The sequence below is a fragment of the Palaemon carinicauda genome, unplaced genomic scaffold (genome assembly GCF_036898095.1).
Source record: "Palaemon carinicauda isolate YSFRI2023 unplaced genomic scaffold, ASM3689809v2 scaffold77, whole genome shotgun sequence".
Classification (NCBI taxonomy): Eukaryota; Metazoa; Arthropoda; class Malacostraca; order Decapoda; family Palaemonidae; genus Palaemon; species Palaemon carinicauda.
This window is the reverse complement of record NW_027172060.1, coordinates 234,625-247,500: the sequence shown is the minus strand read 5'-3', so window position 1 is coordinate 247,500 and position 12,876 is coordinate 234,625.

Genomic DNA, 12,876 nt, shown 5'->3' with positions numbered 1-12,876 from the left:
TAAAATGCCTAGTAATTGTGCAGTTTTCGGATGCTTCTCATATAGAGGAAAAAGTAAGGATCTCACTTTTCATAAATTCCATAAGGACATCATTACAAGGAAAACGTGGATTCAGTTGTGCAAGCGAGAAGATCTTATTAATGGGGAAAACGCTCAGATATGTAGTAAACGCTTTGAAGCTGATGCCTTTGAAAGGAATTTGATATATTAATTGCTGAACCAACCAGTGCCTCGATCTCTCATCAGAATAAAGAAAGGATCTGTACAGACTATGCATTTACCTACAACTGGACATTCACATGCATCACAAGGTAAGAAACCAGTATTGTGTATTGTTGGTTAAACATTAAGATATAAATGACGCTGTATTCCAATTAAATAGATTGTAATTATTGTATATCCTCTTTATTATTCACCAGTAATCTGTAAATCGCTGAATCAGTTGTTTTCCTCTTATATAGTTAAAAAAAAAATTTCTTTTATTCCATTTCGCTGTGAAAAAGTACCATTCATTAATCTTAGTTCAGATTTTTACATATTCATTAATGTCAGAAAATTCTAATCGCATTGTTCTCTATACAAGTTCATCTTTTTAAATATTCAATTTTGAATTTAGTCAGATACGTCCAGGATGGTAATAGCCGAAAAAAGAGGACAAAAACGACTTGTAGATGAAATCCTTAGTCAAGAGCAAGACGAAACAGGGAAGATTTTTCTACAAAAAGTCAAATCGGTGCACACGATTGAAGATTTTCAACGTGTAATTGAGCAACTGGAGAAGGAGAGAGATGATATCAAACGGAAGTGGGAAGAATATGAGGTAAAGTGGAAATGTGAAAAACAGCAGTGGGAAGTTAAAGAAAGCTATTTTGCTACTGAAAGGGCTAAATGGGAAAATGAAAAAGCTAAATGGTTGGATAATAAGGTCAAGTGGGAAAAAGAAAAGGAAAACTGGGAAAAAGAGAAAACAGCGATGTACGTTAAGTTTAATGAGATGTATGCATCAGCAATTGCTGTAGTTAAAGCTAATTTATAGAAATACTTTTCACCCAAACAAGTAGCATGTCTTGTCACTGGAAGTAATATTAATACTTGGGAGGACGATGATATCAGCAAAGCCTTAACGTTACGCAGTTTGAGTCCAAAAGCTTATAAGTTTTTAAGAGAAGAGTGTAAATTACCTTTTCCTTCTTTATCAACTTCATATCGCTGGTCAAGTAAGATAGCTGTAGAACCTGGCATTTTGGAATCGGTATTCCACTTATTAAAAATAAAATCGGAGTCAATGCTGGAACACGAGCGTCTGTGTGTAATTTCATTTGATGAGGGCAGTTTTGCACAAATTTGGAGTTACGATAAAGGCGCGGACACTTTGTATGATCCTAAATCCAAAGTACAATGTGCAATGATCAGAGGACTTACGACTTCCTGGAAACAAATTATTTATTATAATTTCTACCTTAATATTAAAAAAGATCTCCTTTTTAAATTGATTATTCTGGTTGAGAAAGCTGGGTTTCCTGTAGTAGCCATGGTTAGTGACTTAGGATCAACAAATATCAGTTTGTCGAATTCCTTAGGTATTGATATAGACAATTCTGTATTTATTAACCCGGTAGACGATAACAGAGAAATACATGTGTTTGCCGATGCACCGCACCTAATAAAAGTCATTAGGAATAATTTTCTTGATCATGGATTTGTATTGTCGGGAGATAGGTTTGCTCTTAGTGGTTCAGTCAGGGGGTTAATTATGAAAAACAAAAGTGATCTACGGACAGCACATAAAACTCTCTGAAAAGCACATCAATGTTATGGGTATGCAACGCAAGAATGTTAAATTAGCGGTGCAATTACTCTCCGAAACTACATATAAATGCCTTCAGTACTTCGGTAACAAGGGTCTGCTTGAAGATAAGCATTGGGAAACGACAACTCAGTTTATGTATCTTGTAGATACCTGGTTCGATTTATTCAATTCTCGAGTACCTCGTGATAGGAAGCCATCAAGAAATGCCTATGGGATGAATCTGGACCTACAAAATAAAACGTTGCAAGATATGATTCGAGTATCTAAAGAAATGAAAGTAATTAAAAGCAATAGGCTCTATCCTTTCCAAAAAGGCTTAATTATATCGTGCAATTCTCTAATGAAGCTGCTGAAAATGGTCAAAGCTAAATTTGATACATCATATATTCTCACTTATAGGCTAAATCCAGATGGTCTTGAACACTTTTTTTGGCTGCATAAGACAGATGGGTGCATGCCATCAACACCCATCACCGGTTGCATTTAAGCACTGAGTCAGAGCCCACATTCTAGGAAAAGACAGCAAACTGTTAGGATCAAACTGCAACGTTGAAAGTTGCAATAGTGATATGATGAGGTCAGGCTCATTTTCCAGTTTCCCTGTTGAACAAAGAGCATCCCTTGTAGATGAAGAAACTTCTATTCAAAAAGAGCTGAGTCTATCGGCAATGCTGTTTTGTTTGCCAGTGGAATTTGTTAATGATTTGCAAAATGATGAATATGTAGAATTTTACACTGAAAAAGAAGCATTAGGGAAAGCGATGGAAGATGGAGGCTTACAATACGTAGGTGGTTATATAGCTGGTAAGTTTCCTGAATATGAATTTCTTGGAACTGCAGCGACGAAGGGAGATGGCAAATGGATTGGTGCCATAAGTGCAAGAGATGAAAAACTAATGCAACCAAGCGAAGAATTTTTGGTGCATTTAAAAACGATGGAAAAAATGTTTCTTTGTCATCATGGGGAAAAATATCTAAAACCTGTAAAAGGAGCGACAGATAAATTGACTGATTTAATTAGCGAGTGTTTTAAAAGCAATGATATCCCATTACCATACGAAGTGATTAAATTTTTTGTTAGATTTAGTACATTTTTTAGAATTCGTGTTTTAAATAGAAATATTAGTTCATCAAGAATAGCGCAGAATAAAATGAAAAAGCTCACAACGTGATATAGAGCATAAATGAAATATATATTGTGTATATATCATTATTTATTTAATGAATTTAAACTGTCTGTTGCTCGACAAATTTCAGTTATTTACATCATCAAATATTTTTTTGGTTGGTGGAATGTAATAAAGTTATGTACTTGTAATCTTACTTTTATTATCCTAAAAGAATAAAATATAAATCTTCGAAAAGACTGAAAAATATAAAGCAGAAAGCATGGTTCCTTTATTTTCTTATGGAAGTTCCACAGATTACTCAGCCACGGTTAAGTCTGAGTGACGTCATCGCTCTGGCCGACCCGACTCCCACCATCCGGCTACCTGCGCACTAAAGTGGTCTGAGAAGACCTCTTACATCTATACACCTTGTATATATATATATTTATATATATATATATATATATATATATATATATATATATATATATATATATATATATATATATATATATATATATGTATATATATATATATATATATATATATATATATATATATATATATATATATATATATATACATATATATATATATATATATATATATATATATATATATACATATATGTATATATATATATATATATATATATATATATATATATATATATATATATATATATATATATATATATATATATATATATATATATATATATATATATCCAGATGCTTGCTCATTATGACACAGATGAAATTGTGCTTATCTCTCTCTCTCTCTCTCTCTCTCTCTCTCTCTCTCTCTCTCTCTCTCTCTCTCTCTCTCTCTCTCTCTCTTTATTTGCATAATCACGTTTCATGAAATATATTTTTGAGGGATTATCTTAGTATAAAATTAAGGAAAGTGATGGAAAAATTTGATATTCTGAGAAAAAAAAGTATCAATCACATTAAAGAGAAAAAAAAATGATAAAGAATGTAAAAGATATAACAACAGAGCTTTATATGTTTCCATATCAAATGTCCTTTCTCTCTCATCTGAAAGGATGCTAGTCCAAAATATACGTTCACTAATAGCATTAGCATAAAAGATTAGTCCGGAGGGGAGCGTGTGGTAGTAAGTGTGATTGAATCCCGCTCCCTCCAGAGAACATCTTTGAGACAATTCCATTAAGAAAACATCTTTTTATTCAGGTGTCAAGAAATAACATTTCTATCACGCGAGAACTCCGAGCGGTAAATAGAACTGGTATATTTCCTCCAAGTAAAGTTTATTGTTGCCATTTGCAAGAGTATTTCATAGCTTTGCTCTCGGGCTATAAACTTTGGTTGTGCTTGCAGTATAAAGTTGCAACCAAACCAAAAATGGAAAATGTAAATAATTGCAACACATATGAATGTAGATTTTTCTTCTTCATGTATACACGCGCACACACACACACATACACACACACACACACACACACACACACATATATATATATATATATATATATATATATATATATATATATATATATATATATATATATATATATATATATATATATATATATTCAATTTCATTCTCTTCGTCACTTTCATTCCCACAACTCCCATCCATACATCACTGTTGGTACAATCATTTTCTCATATAGAAGTCTCTTTACATTAATCCCTAACCCTCTATTCTTTACCACTCACTTCACTGCCCCCAACATTTTACATCCTTCATTCACTCTCTGACATACATCTGCTTCCACTCCACCATTTGCAGTAACAACAGACCCCAAGTACTTAAACTGTTATACTTCCTCAAGTAACTCTACCTTCAACATGACATTCAACCTCGCACCACCTTCCCTTCTCGAACATCTCATAACCTTACTCCTACCCACATTAACTCTTAACTTGCTTCTTTCACATACACTTCCAAATTCTGTCATTTATTGACCAAGCTTCTCTTCCGAGTCTGCAACAAGTACAGTTTCATCCGCAAACAATAACTGATTTACCTCCCATTTATGGTTATTCCTATCTATCAGTTTCAATCCTCGTACAAGCACTCGAGCATTCACCTCTCACCACTCCATCTATATACAAGTTAAACAGCCAGGGCGAAATCAAAACTCCCTGTCACAGCACAATTCTCACTGAAAACCTCACTTCATTTCCATTCCTAACACACGCTTTACTGCCTTTGTAGAACATTTTCACTGCTTGCAACAACCTTCCACTAATTCCACATAACCTCATCACATTCCACATAGCTTGACAATCAACTCTATCATACTCTTTCTCCAGATCCAGGAACGTTACATACACCTCCTTACCTTTTGCCAAATATTTCTTGCATATCAAACTAACGGTAAAAATTTGATTCATACATCCCCTACATCTTCAAAAACTACCCTTTACTTCTAACATTACTTTCTCTGTTTTATCTTAAATACTATTAATCAGTACTAAACCACACACTTTTCCAACCACACTAAAAAAACTATTACCCATTGAATTACAACACTCGTGCACATCTCCCATACCCTTATATAGTGGTACAATACACGCACAAACCCAATCTACTGGTACCATTGACAACATAAAACACATATTAAACAATATCACCAACCATTCAAGTAAAGTCACACTCCCTTCCTTTAACATCTCAGTTCTCACACCATCCAGGTGCTTACTCTTGTTTGATCTACTGCTCTTCTCATTTCCTCTCTTGTAATTTCTCTCTCTTTCTCATCTCCCATCACTGGTACCTCTACACCTGCAACAGTAATCATATCTGCCTCCTTATTATCATCAACATTCAGTAAACTTTCAAAATATTCCGCTCACCTTTCCCATGCCTCCTCACCTTTTAACAACCTTTCATATCCATCTTTCACTGTCTCTTTAATTCTCAAACCAGCCTTCCCTACTCTCTTCACTTCTTTCCAAAACTTCTTCTTAATTTCTTCATATGGACGACCCAGTCCCTGACCCCACCTTCGGTTAGCCACCTTTGCCTCATTTACCTTGCGCTTTACTTCCACATTTTTCTCTCCATATCTTTCATACTTCTCTACACTTACTCTGCAGCCATTCTTCCAATAGCCTCATTTTCTCTTCCACTTTTACCTTCACTCCTTCATTCCGTCATTCACTACTCTTCCGCATGCTGCCTCCACACACATCACTTGTAATCCCAACATAATTTTCTTTTAATAACTTCCACTCCTCCTCTAAATTACCAGTTTCTCTCACTTTCACTCTTTCCTATGTCATTTTCAACCATTGCTGATATTTACTTTTTACCTTAGGTTTTATTATATATATATATATATATATATATATATATATATATAAATATATATATATATATATATATATATATATATATATATATATATATATATATATATATATATATATATATATATATATATATATATATATATATATATATATATATATATATACACACACACACACACACACACACACACACATATATATATATATATATATATATATATATATATATATATATGTGTGTGTGTGTGTATATATATATATATATATATATATATATATATATATATATATATATATATATATATATATATATATATATATCAGTCCCCTAAAAAGAGGAGAAATATTTCTTCAGTAACTAATAAGCAGTTAACAGTGAATTAAAATGTTTAATTCATAAAGACATTAAGACATTGGAGGTCTAATGTAGTTTAATGGAAACGTCCTTGAATGACGATATTGGATAATTTCTTGTAGTGTATGCAATTTCATCATCTTCGTGAACTAAGGAAGGGGGTTTGGAGCGGCCTTACAGGTCAACCTGCTGAGTAATCAGCAGACATTGCCAGAGCCTTCCTGGTCGTAGCTTAGGTGGAGTGTGTTCTTGGATTTTGAGCATGAACAATCTTTAAACCAACCCTGGATAGGTATCGTTATTCGACCAACTTCATTAGGTATCGATGGGTCGACCTCCACTAGAGGGTAACACAAATTCATAAAAAAATAATTTATAAAGCAATTCACAACCTTTTACTATTAAAATAAACTTCAAAGAATATTCTATTTTTCAAAAAAGTAAATGAAAGGTAAGTCTAAAATAAATATTTATTACAAATAAATCAGAAAAATAAGTATACAAAACAAAATTACCTTACAAAAATATTTACCTAAAATATAAATATGGAAATAAATTACAACTATTCTAAGCACTCATTCTATGATAACTGAGCACCATTTTCTGAGATCCAGTGGAGGGGGGCGAAGAACCAAAAGGAACATTTCCTAAAATGAGAAAAAAAGTGTAATTTTTTTTTGGCTAAACAAATCTATCGTCCTTTCAACATTTTTTGGGGTTAGGTAAAAGACATAGTTATTGGCTGAAATCTTTACAGGATATTTTATTTTTATCGTAAAACTAAAATGTGTGAAAGAATCTGCACTTGGTTAATATTTAATGTTTTATAGAGGGGCATTTTTTGGGGGGGTGGGGTGGAGTGAGTTATATCATGAAATTATTCAAGACAAATCCTTATATCTATTGCTGAGCATGGTATTTATATCAGAAATTTTATATAAAATAAAGGAATAATTAGAGCTATGCCAGCTTGTGCCGGATATGCTCTCAAAATGGCTGCCAACCACACCACCTTGGAAGGTCAAATCTGATACCTGAAATGGAGAAAGATATGTTAATATCAGCGATTCATTTAGCTAAAATGAAGTTTATAGATTATTTTGCAATTGACAAAAATAAAATAATGATCTTGATATAGTTATCACATACAGGATGGTACAATATGGTAAGATCTGAACGCAAAGCATGGTCAGAACTATGAAATATCTTTTGCAGCATGCATAATGAACTAATTGAACGACAGTGCCAGAGATTAGTATCTGGATCAGGAAAAATAAATTTGAAAGGTCGAAAGTTTTTCTCCAACAAATTGAGATGTGATTCAGCAGATGAAGACAAGGCAGGAGTGCAATACTAAAAACAAGGTAGAATGAAAGAATTAAATAATTTCATTAGAACTGATTGAGCATCGAAAATATTTAAAGACATTTTCAAAACGTTTGTTAGATACAAGAGTTTTGATGCAGAAATATATCTAAGCTATGACATAACATAAGGTCCTGAATTTCTAAAGAAAAAAATCTCACGTTTAAAGGTTTTTAAAAGGATGCTCATAAATGACAGAGGACAAAAAAAGTCCCCTTTAGGCTGACCATAGAGACATGATTAACACCCAAGGTACCTCTCTGTCAAGCTATGTCCAGGGAGGGCCAGGTGATGGCTGCTGATGATTCAGCAGGTAGAACTTTTGGCTCCCCCAAACACTTCCTCCTTAGCGTACAAAAATGACGAGCTTGCAGACACTATTAGAAACTATCGTTCCTGAGGGAGTCTGAAACCCCCGTCCAACAGATTGCGTATCAGGGACGTTTCTAATAAGCTTGTATATTATGGGCGAGGAAGTGTTTCATAATGATAGATTAATATTTCATAATTCAGAATTTATAGATTGAGATACATGTGCATTATGAAATACTTCCAAATACATTAACATATTACCAGAAACAGACATTCTTACAAGGTTAAGTATATCCATATTTGAACCTCAGTCTCAGACGACATAAGAAGAAAGAGATGGCAAATGAAAGAACAGTGATAAGATACGATCATAGTATTCATAATCTCAACGGTGCATTGAATCCGTTAACGCTTCTGAAATCTTTATGCAAGTTGTCTTCTGAGTAAGATATGTTTCACTTCGTACCCTCTTGGTGTCTCATTAGGTATTTAATTAAGAGGAGCAGGAGCTAAGAGTAGTTTTTGAAACTCCAGCACCTATTGTGACTTCAATAACTGTCTATGGAGACTTTTCTTATCGTTCTTTACTATATAACGTGTTTTTTTTTTCTTCGAATTACTAGATTTTAGAAATGATTCAGTCTCTCGTGGACAAAAAATGTAGAATAGAAAGAAAATTTATATATATATATATATATATATATATATATATATATATATATATATATATATATATATATATATATATATATATATATATATATATATATATATATATATATATATATATAACCTTGATAGCAATCTAGGTATAAAATTGTTTCGAAAATATATGTCAATATAATTACATGCTGGCTGTATGTATTATAACTTACTTTGGATATATCTTAAATTCATTGTGGAAAAAAAAAATATTATCATTACGTAGTTTAAAATCTAATAAATCATTAGCGAAAAAAAAAAAACGTACGAAAAGTGATTAAGCTTGCAAAGTAAAATAAATATATAATTTTATCTTAATCAATTTTTTTCATCCTAAGTATTGAAAATCTCTGAAAAGGTAATACTAACCCGGCTACTATCAAGACTGATTATATCAGTATTATGTACAATATGATGAACGATGAAATAATAAATAGATTATTAGCTTTTCAAGGTACTCAAAACCCAGAAAGAAAAGATCAAATCATTCTATGAATTTTCCAGATTCTTAATCTGGTAGAATTAAACAAATCCAATGAAATACGATAGTGGATTTTTAATTTTTGTCTTCTAGAGGACCGTGCACATGATATGAAATTAGTCTTGTGAAATGGTATCTACGGTTCAAAGGATTATCGCAATATCCAAACAACTGTGCCACATAAAAAAGTGATAAGAGCTAAGTGGAAGAAACCGCAACGTTCTTAAAGTTTTTGTTAAAAGCTAATAGTTTATACATTTTACATTTCCTGAAACAATAGACAAACTGCGACATATCAAAGATTAGTGTCACATATCATAAACTTCTGCAAAGTCTAAAGAAAAATACACTTGAACACATGCGTGAACACAGTATACAGTACACAATCACAATCTTTGAAACACAAACACACAAAATTTGCCGTATATTATCCTGTTCTCATTCCATTGATAAATCATTTTTAGATAACGTTTCACTAACTTTTTGTATTCATAAGAAAAAAAATGAGAATAATATCAAGATTTAGAAGTGAAGTTATTTTATTTTTTTATTCTAAGAAGATTTATGTTAAGTAAAACTACACATAAATCTGATTAACAAGAGCAAAAAGGAACGTGATAATTAGACATATGTGTCGTTAAGAAAACAGAAGGGATTCCAATACAAGTGAAGAAATAAAAGACATTTCTTAAACCATAAAAAAATGTATTTAGTATTTACAAGAAAATCTCCGTACCTTCCTATGATATTATTTTGTCTGATGGTATTCTCTACATAATGTAATCATAATCCCACAAAGAGATTATTTAGTAAATAATCCAAACAACATCTAAAAACAATAAAGATTGCTCACAAAATTTCTCAACTCATATTTCATCTCAAAATAACAATGTTACATCTGAAATCCAACTCCAATTTATATGAATACTGATCAGTCCCTAAGACATAACTCTCGCCGGTCTCAGATAACTGATCAAACGTGAAAAGGAATATATATATTTTCAATGAGATTTATCGTCGTTTCATATTTGACCATATTTCCAACAAATTAGTTATGGCCGTCGTGGACTTGTAAAAACACTTTTTATGAATCATATGAATATAGATAAGTTCTTAAGTGAGGTGAAAATATTCTTGATGATACACACACACACACACACACACACACACACATATATATATATATATATATATATATATATATATATATATATATATATATATATATGTATGTATATATATATATATATATATATATATATATATATATATATATATATATACACGTATATATATATATATATATATATATATATATATATATACATATATATATATATATATATATATATATATATATATATATATATATATATATATATATATATATATATATATATATATATATATGTGTGTGTGTGTGTGTGTGTGTGTGTGTGTTGTGTGTGTGTGTGTATTCAAATAAGCCATATATATTTTTGATACATTAATGTCTGGATTTTCTTAACGACCTCGGGATCAGAGCCCCAGGCGAAATCACACAAAGACAAGAGCTTGGGTCCGGCCGGGAATCTAACCCTGGTCGGCAAGCTTGTATAGACAGTGACTAAACCACTTGGCCAAGTGGTTTAGTCACTGTCTATACAAGGTTGCCGACCAGGGTTCGATTCCCAGCCGGACCCAAGCTCTTGTCTTTGCGTGATTTCGCCTGGGGCTCTGATCCCGGGGTCGTTAAGAGAATCCAGACATTAATGTATTAAAAATATATATGGCTTATTTGAATATGAAAAACACGTCTAAATGTGCAAAATTTATCATATATATATATATATATATATATATATATATATATATATATATATATATATATATGTGTGTGTGTGTGTGTGTGTGTGTGTGTGTCTGTAAGTATACGGCACATACGAACCATATATCATTAGCAGTTGTAAACGAACTTTTGGGAGAGAGATCTGAGGTTAAGAGGAGGGGAGAGCCTTAGAAGAGGGGACACAAGTGTCCTTGAGATTTCAAGACTTAGTCAAGTAATAAACACGGTCAAAGGGCGTATGGCGAAGGGAAGAGGAAGTGTACGTGCGGAACTCATTTTTTATTAACGAAAATAGTCGCACTCTCTTGAGCAAATGAAATACTCTACAGATATATTATGATCTCACAAATACACACCCTCATCCATAAAGACAAGAGCTATTTCATGCTGAAGGACTTTCTATAACACTATTGGTTATGAAGAGAAAGAAAGAATAATAATTGTCTTTAATATACTTAACATTGTTACTGGTCCTATGATATTTTATAACCTTTATTACATACTTATTATATCGTATATATATTTCCTTATTTACAGTCGTCAGTGAGCTATTTCTCCCCGATGAAACCATTGTGCTTATAGCATTCAGCTTTTCCAATTGGGGCTGTAACATAGGTAATAATAATAATAATAATAATAATAATAATAATAATAATAATAATAATAATAATAATGATAATAATAATAATAATAATAATAATAATAATAATAATAATAATAATAATAATAATAATAAGAGGATGGAATACCTTTTGAAAAGTCATGGATATTGAAAAGAGATCATATTAAAATTTTATTGATGAATTAATTCATCATCCTAATTCCACAAAATATAATGCAATAAGATTTAAATTCAATTAATTGAAACTATTAGTTCAAACTCAATAACTGCTGGTCTCTTAAATATTAATTATCATATATATATATATACACACACACACACACACACACACATATATATATATATATATATATATATATATATATATATATATATATATATATATATATATATACATATATATATATATATATATATATATATATATATATATATATATATATATATATATATATATATATATATATACATTCATATATATATATATATATATATATATATATATATATATATATATATATATATATATATATATATATATATATATATATATATATATAAATATATATATTATAAATCATATTAGACAGAACTTTATTGCTAAGTAACACTTCTAGATAGTTGAATGAAAAAAGAAAATAGAGATAATAATTCAATATTTTTTATTCAGTGAGTATTTTCAGAAATCCCCTTAGACTTATATGGTTTAAGAGAGTATCAAAACGGTTATAGAAGAATCTAATACAGACGTTTTACAGGTGAACTTTAGTCCATGAAGATATCGTTGTTATGTCATTAGGCAAATTTATTATTGATTTAATAAGCATTGGCTTTGTAGGCCTAAGTTTACAGTTCTTGAGATAATTGAAACATAAATGTATAATTGTCTCTGATGACGTCAAATCATTTGTATCGTTAATTTTTATTTAGAATATAAAAATATTTTAATTGACTCTAGTGATGTCAAATAATTATAAAAGAATACAAAATCTAACATATTAGCGT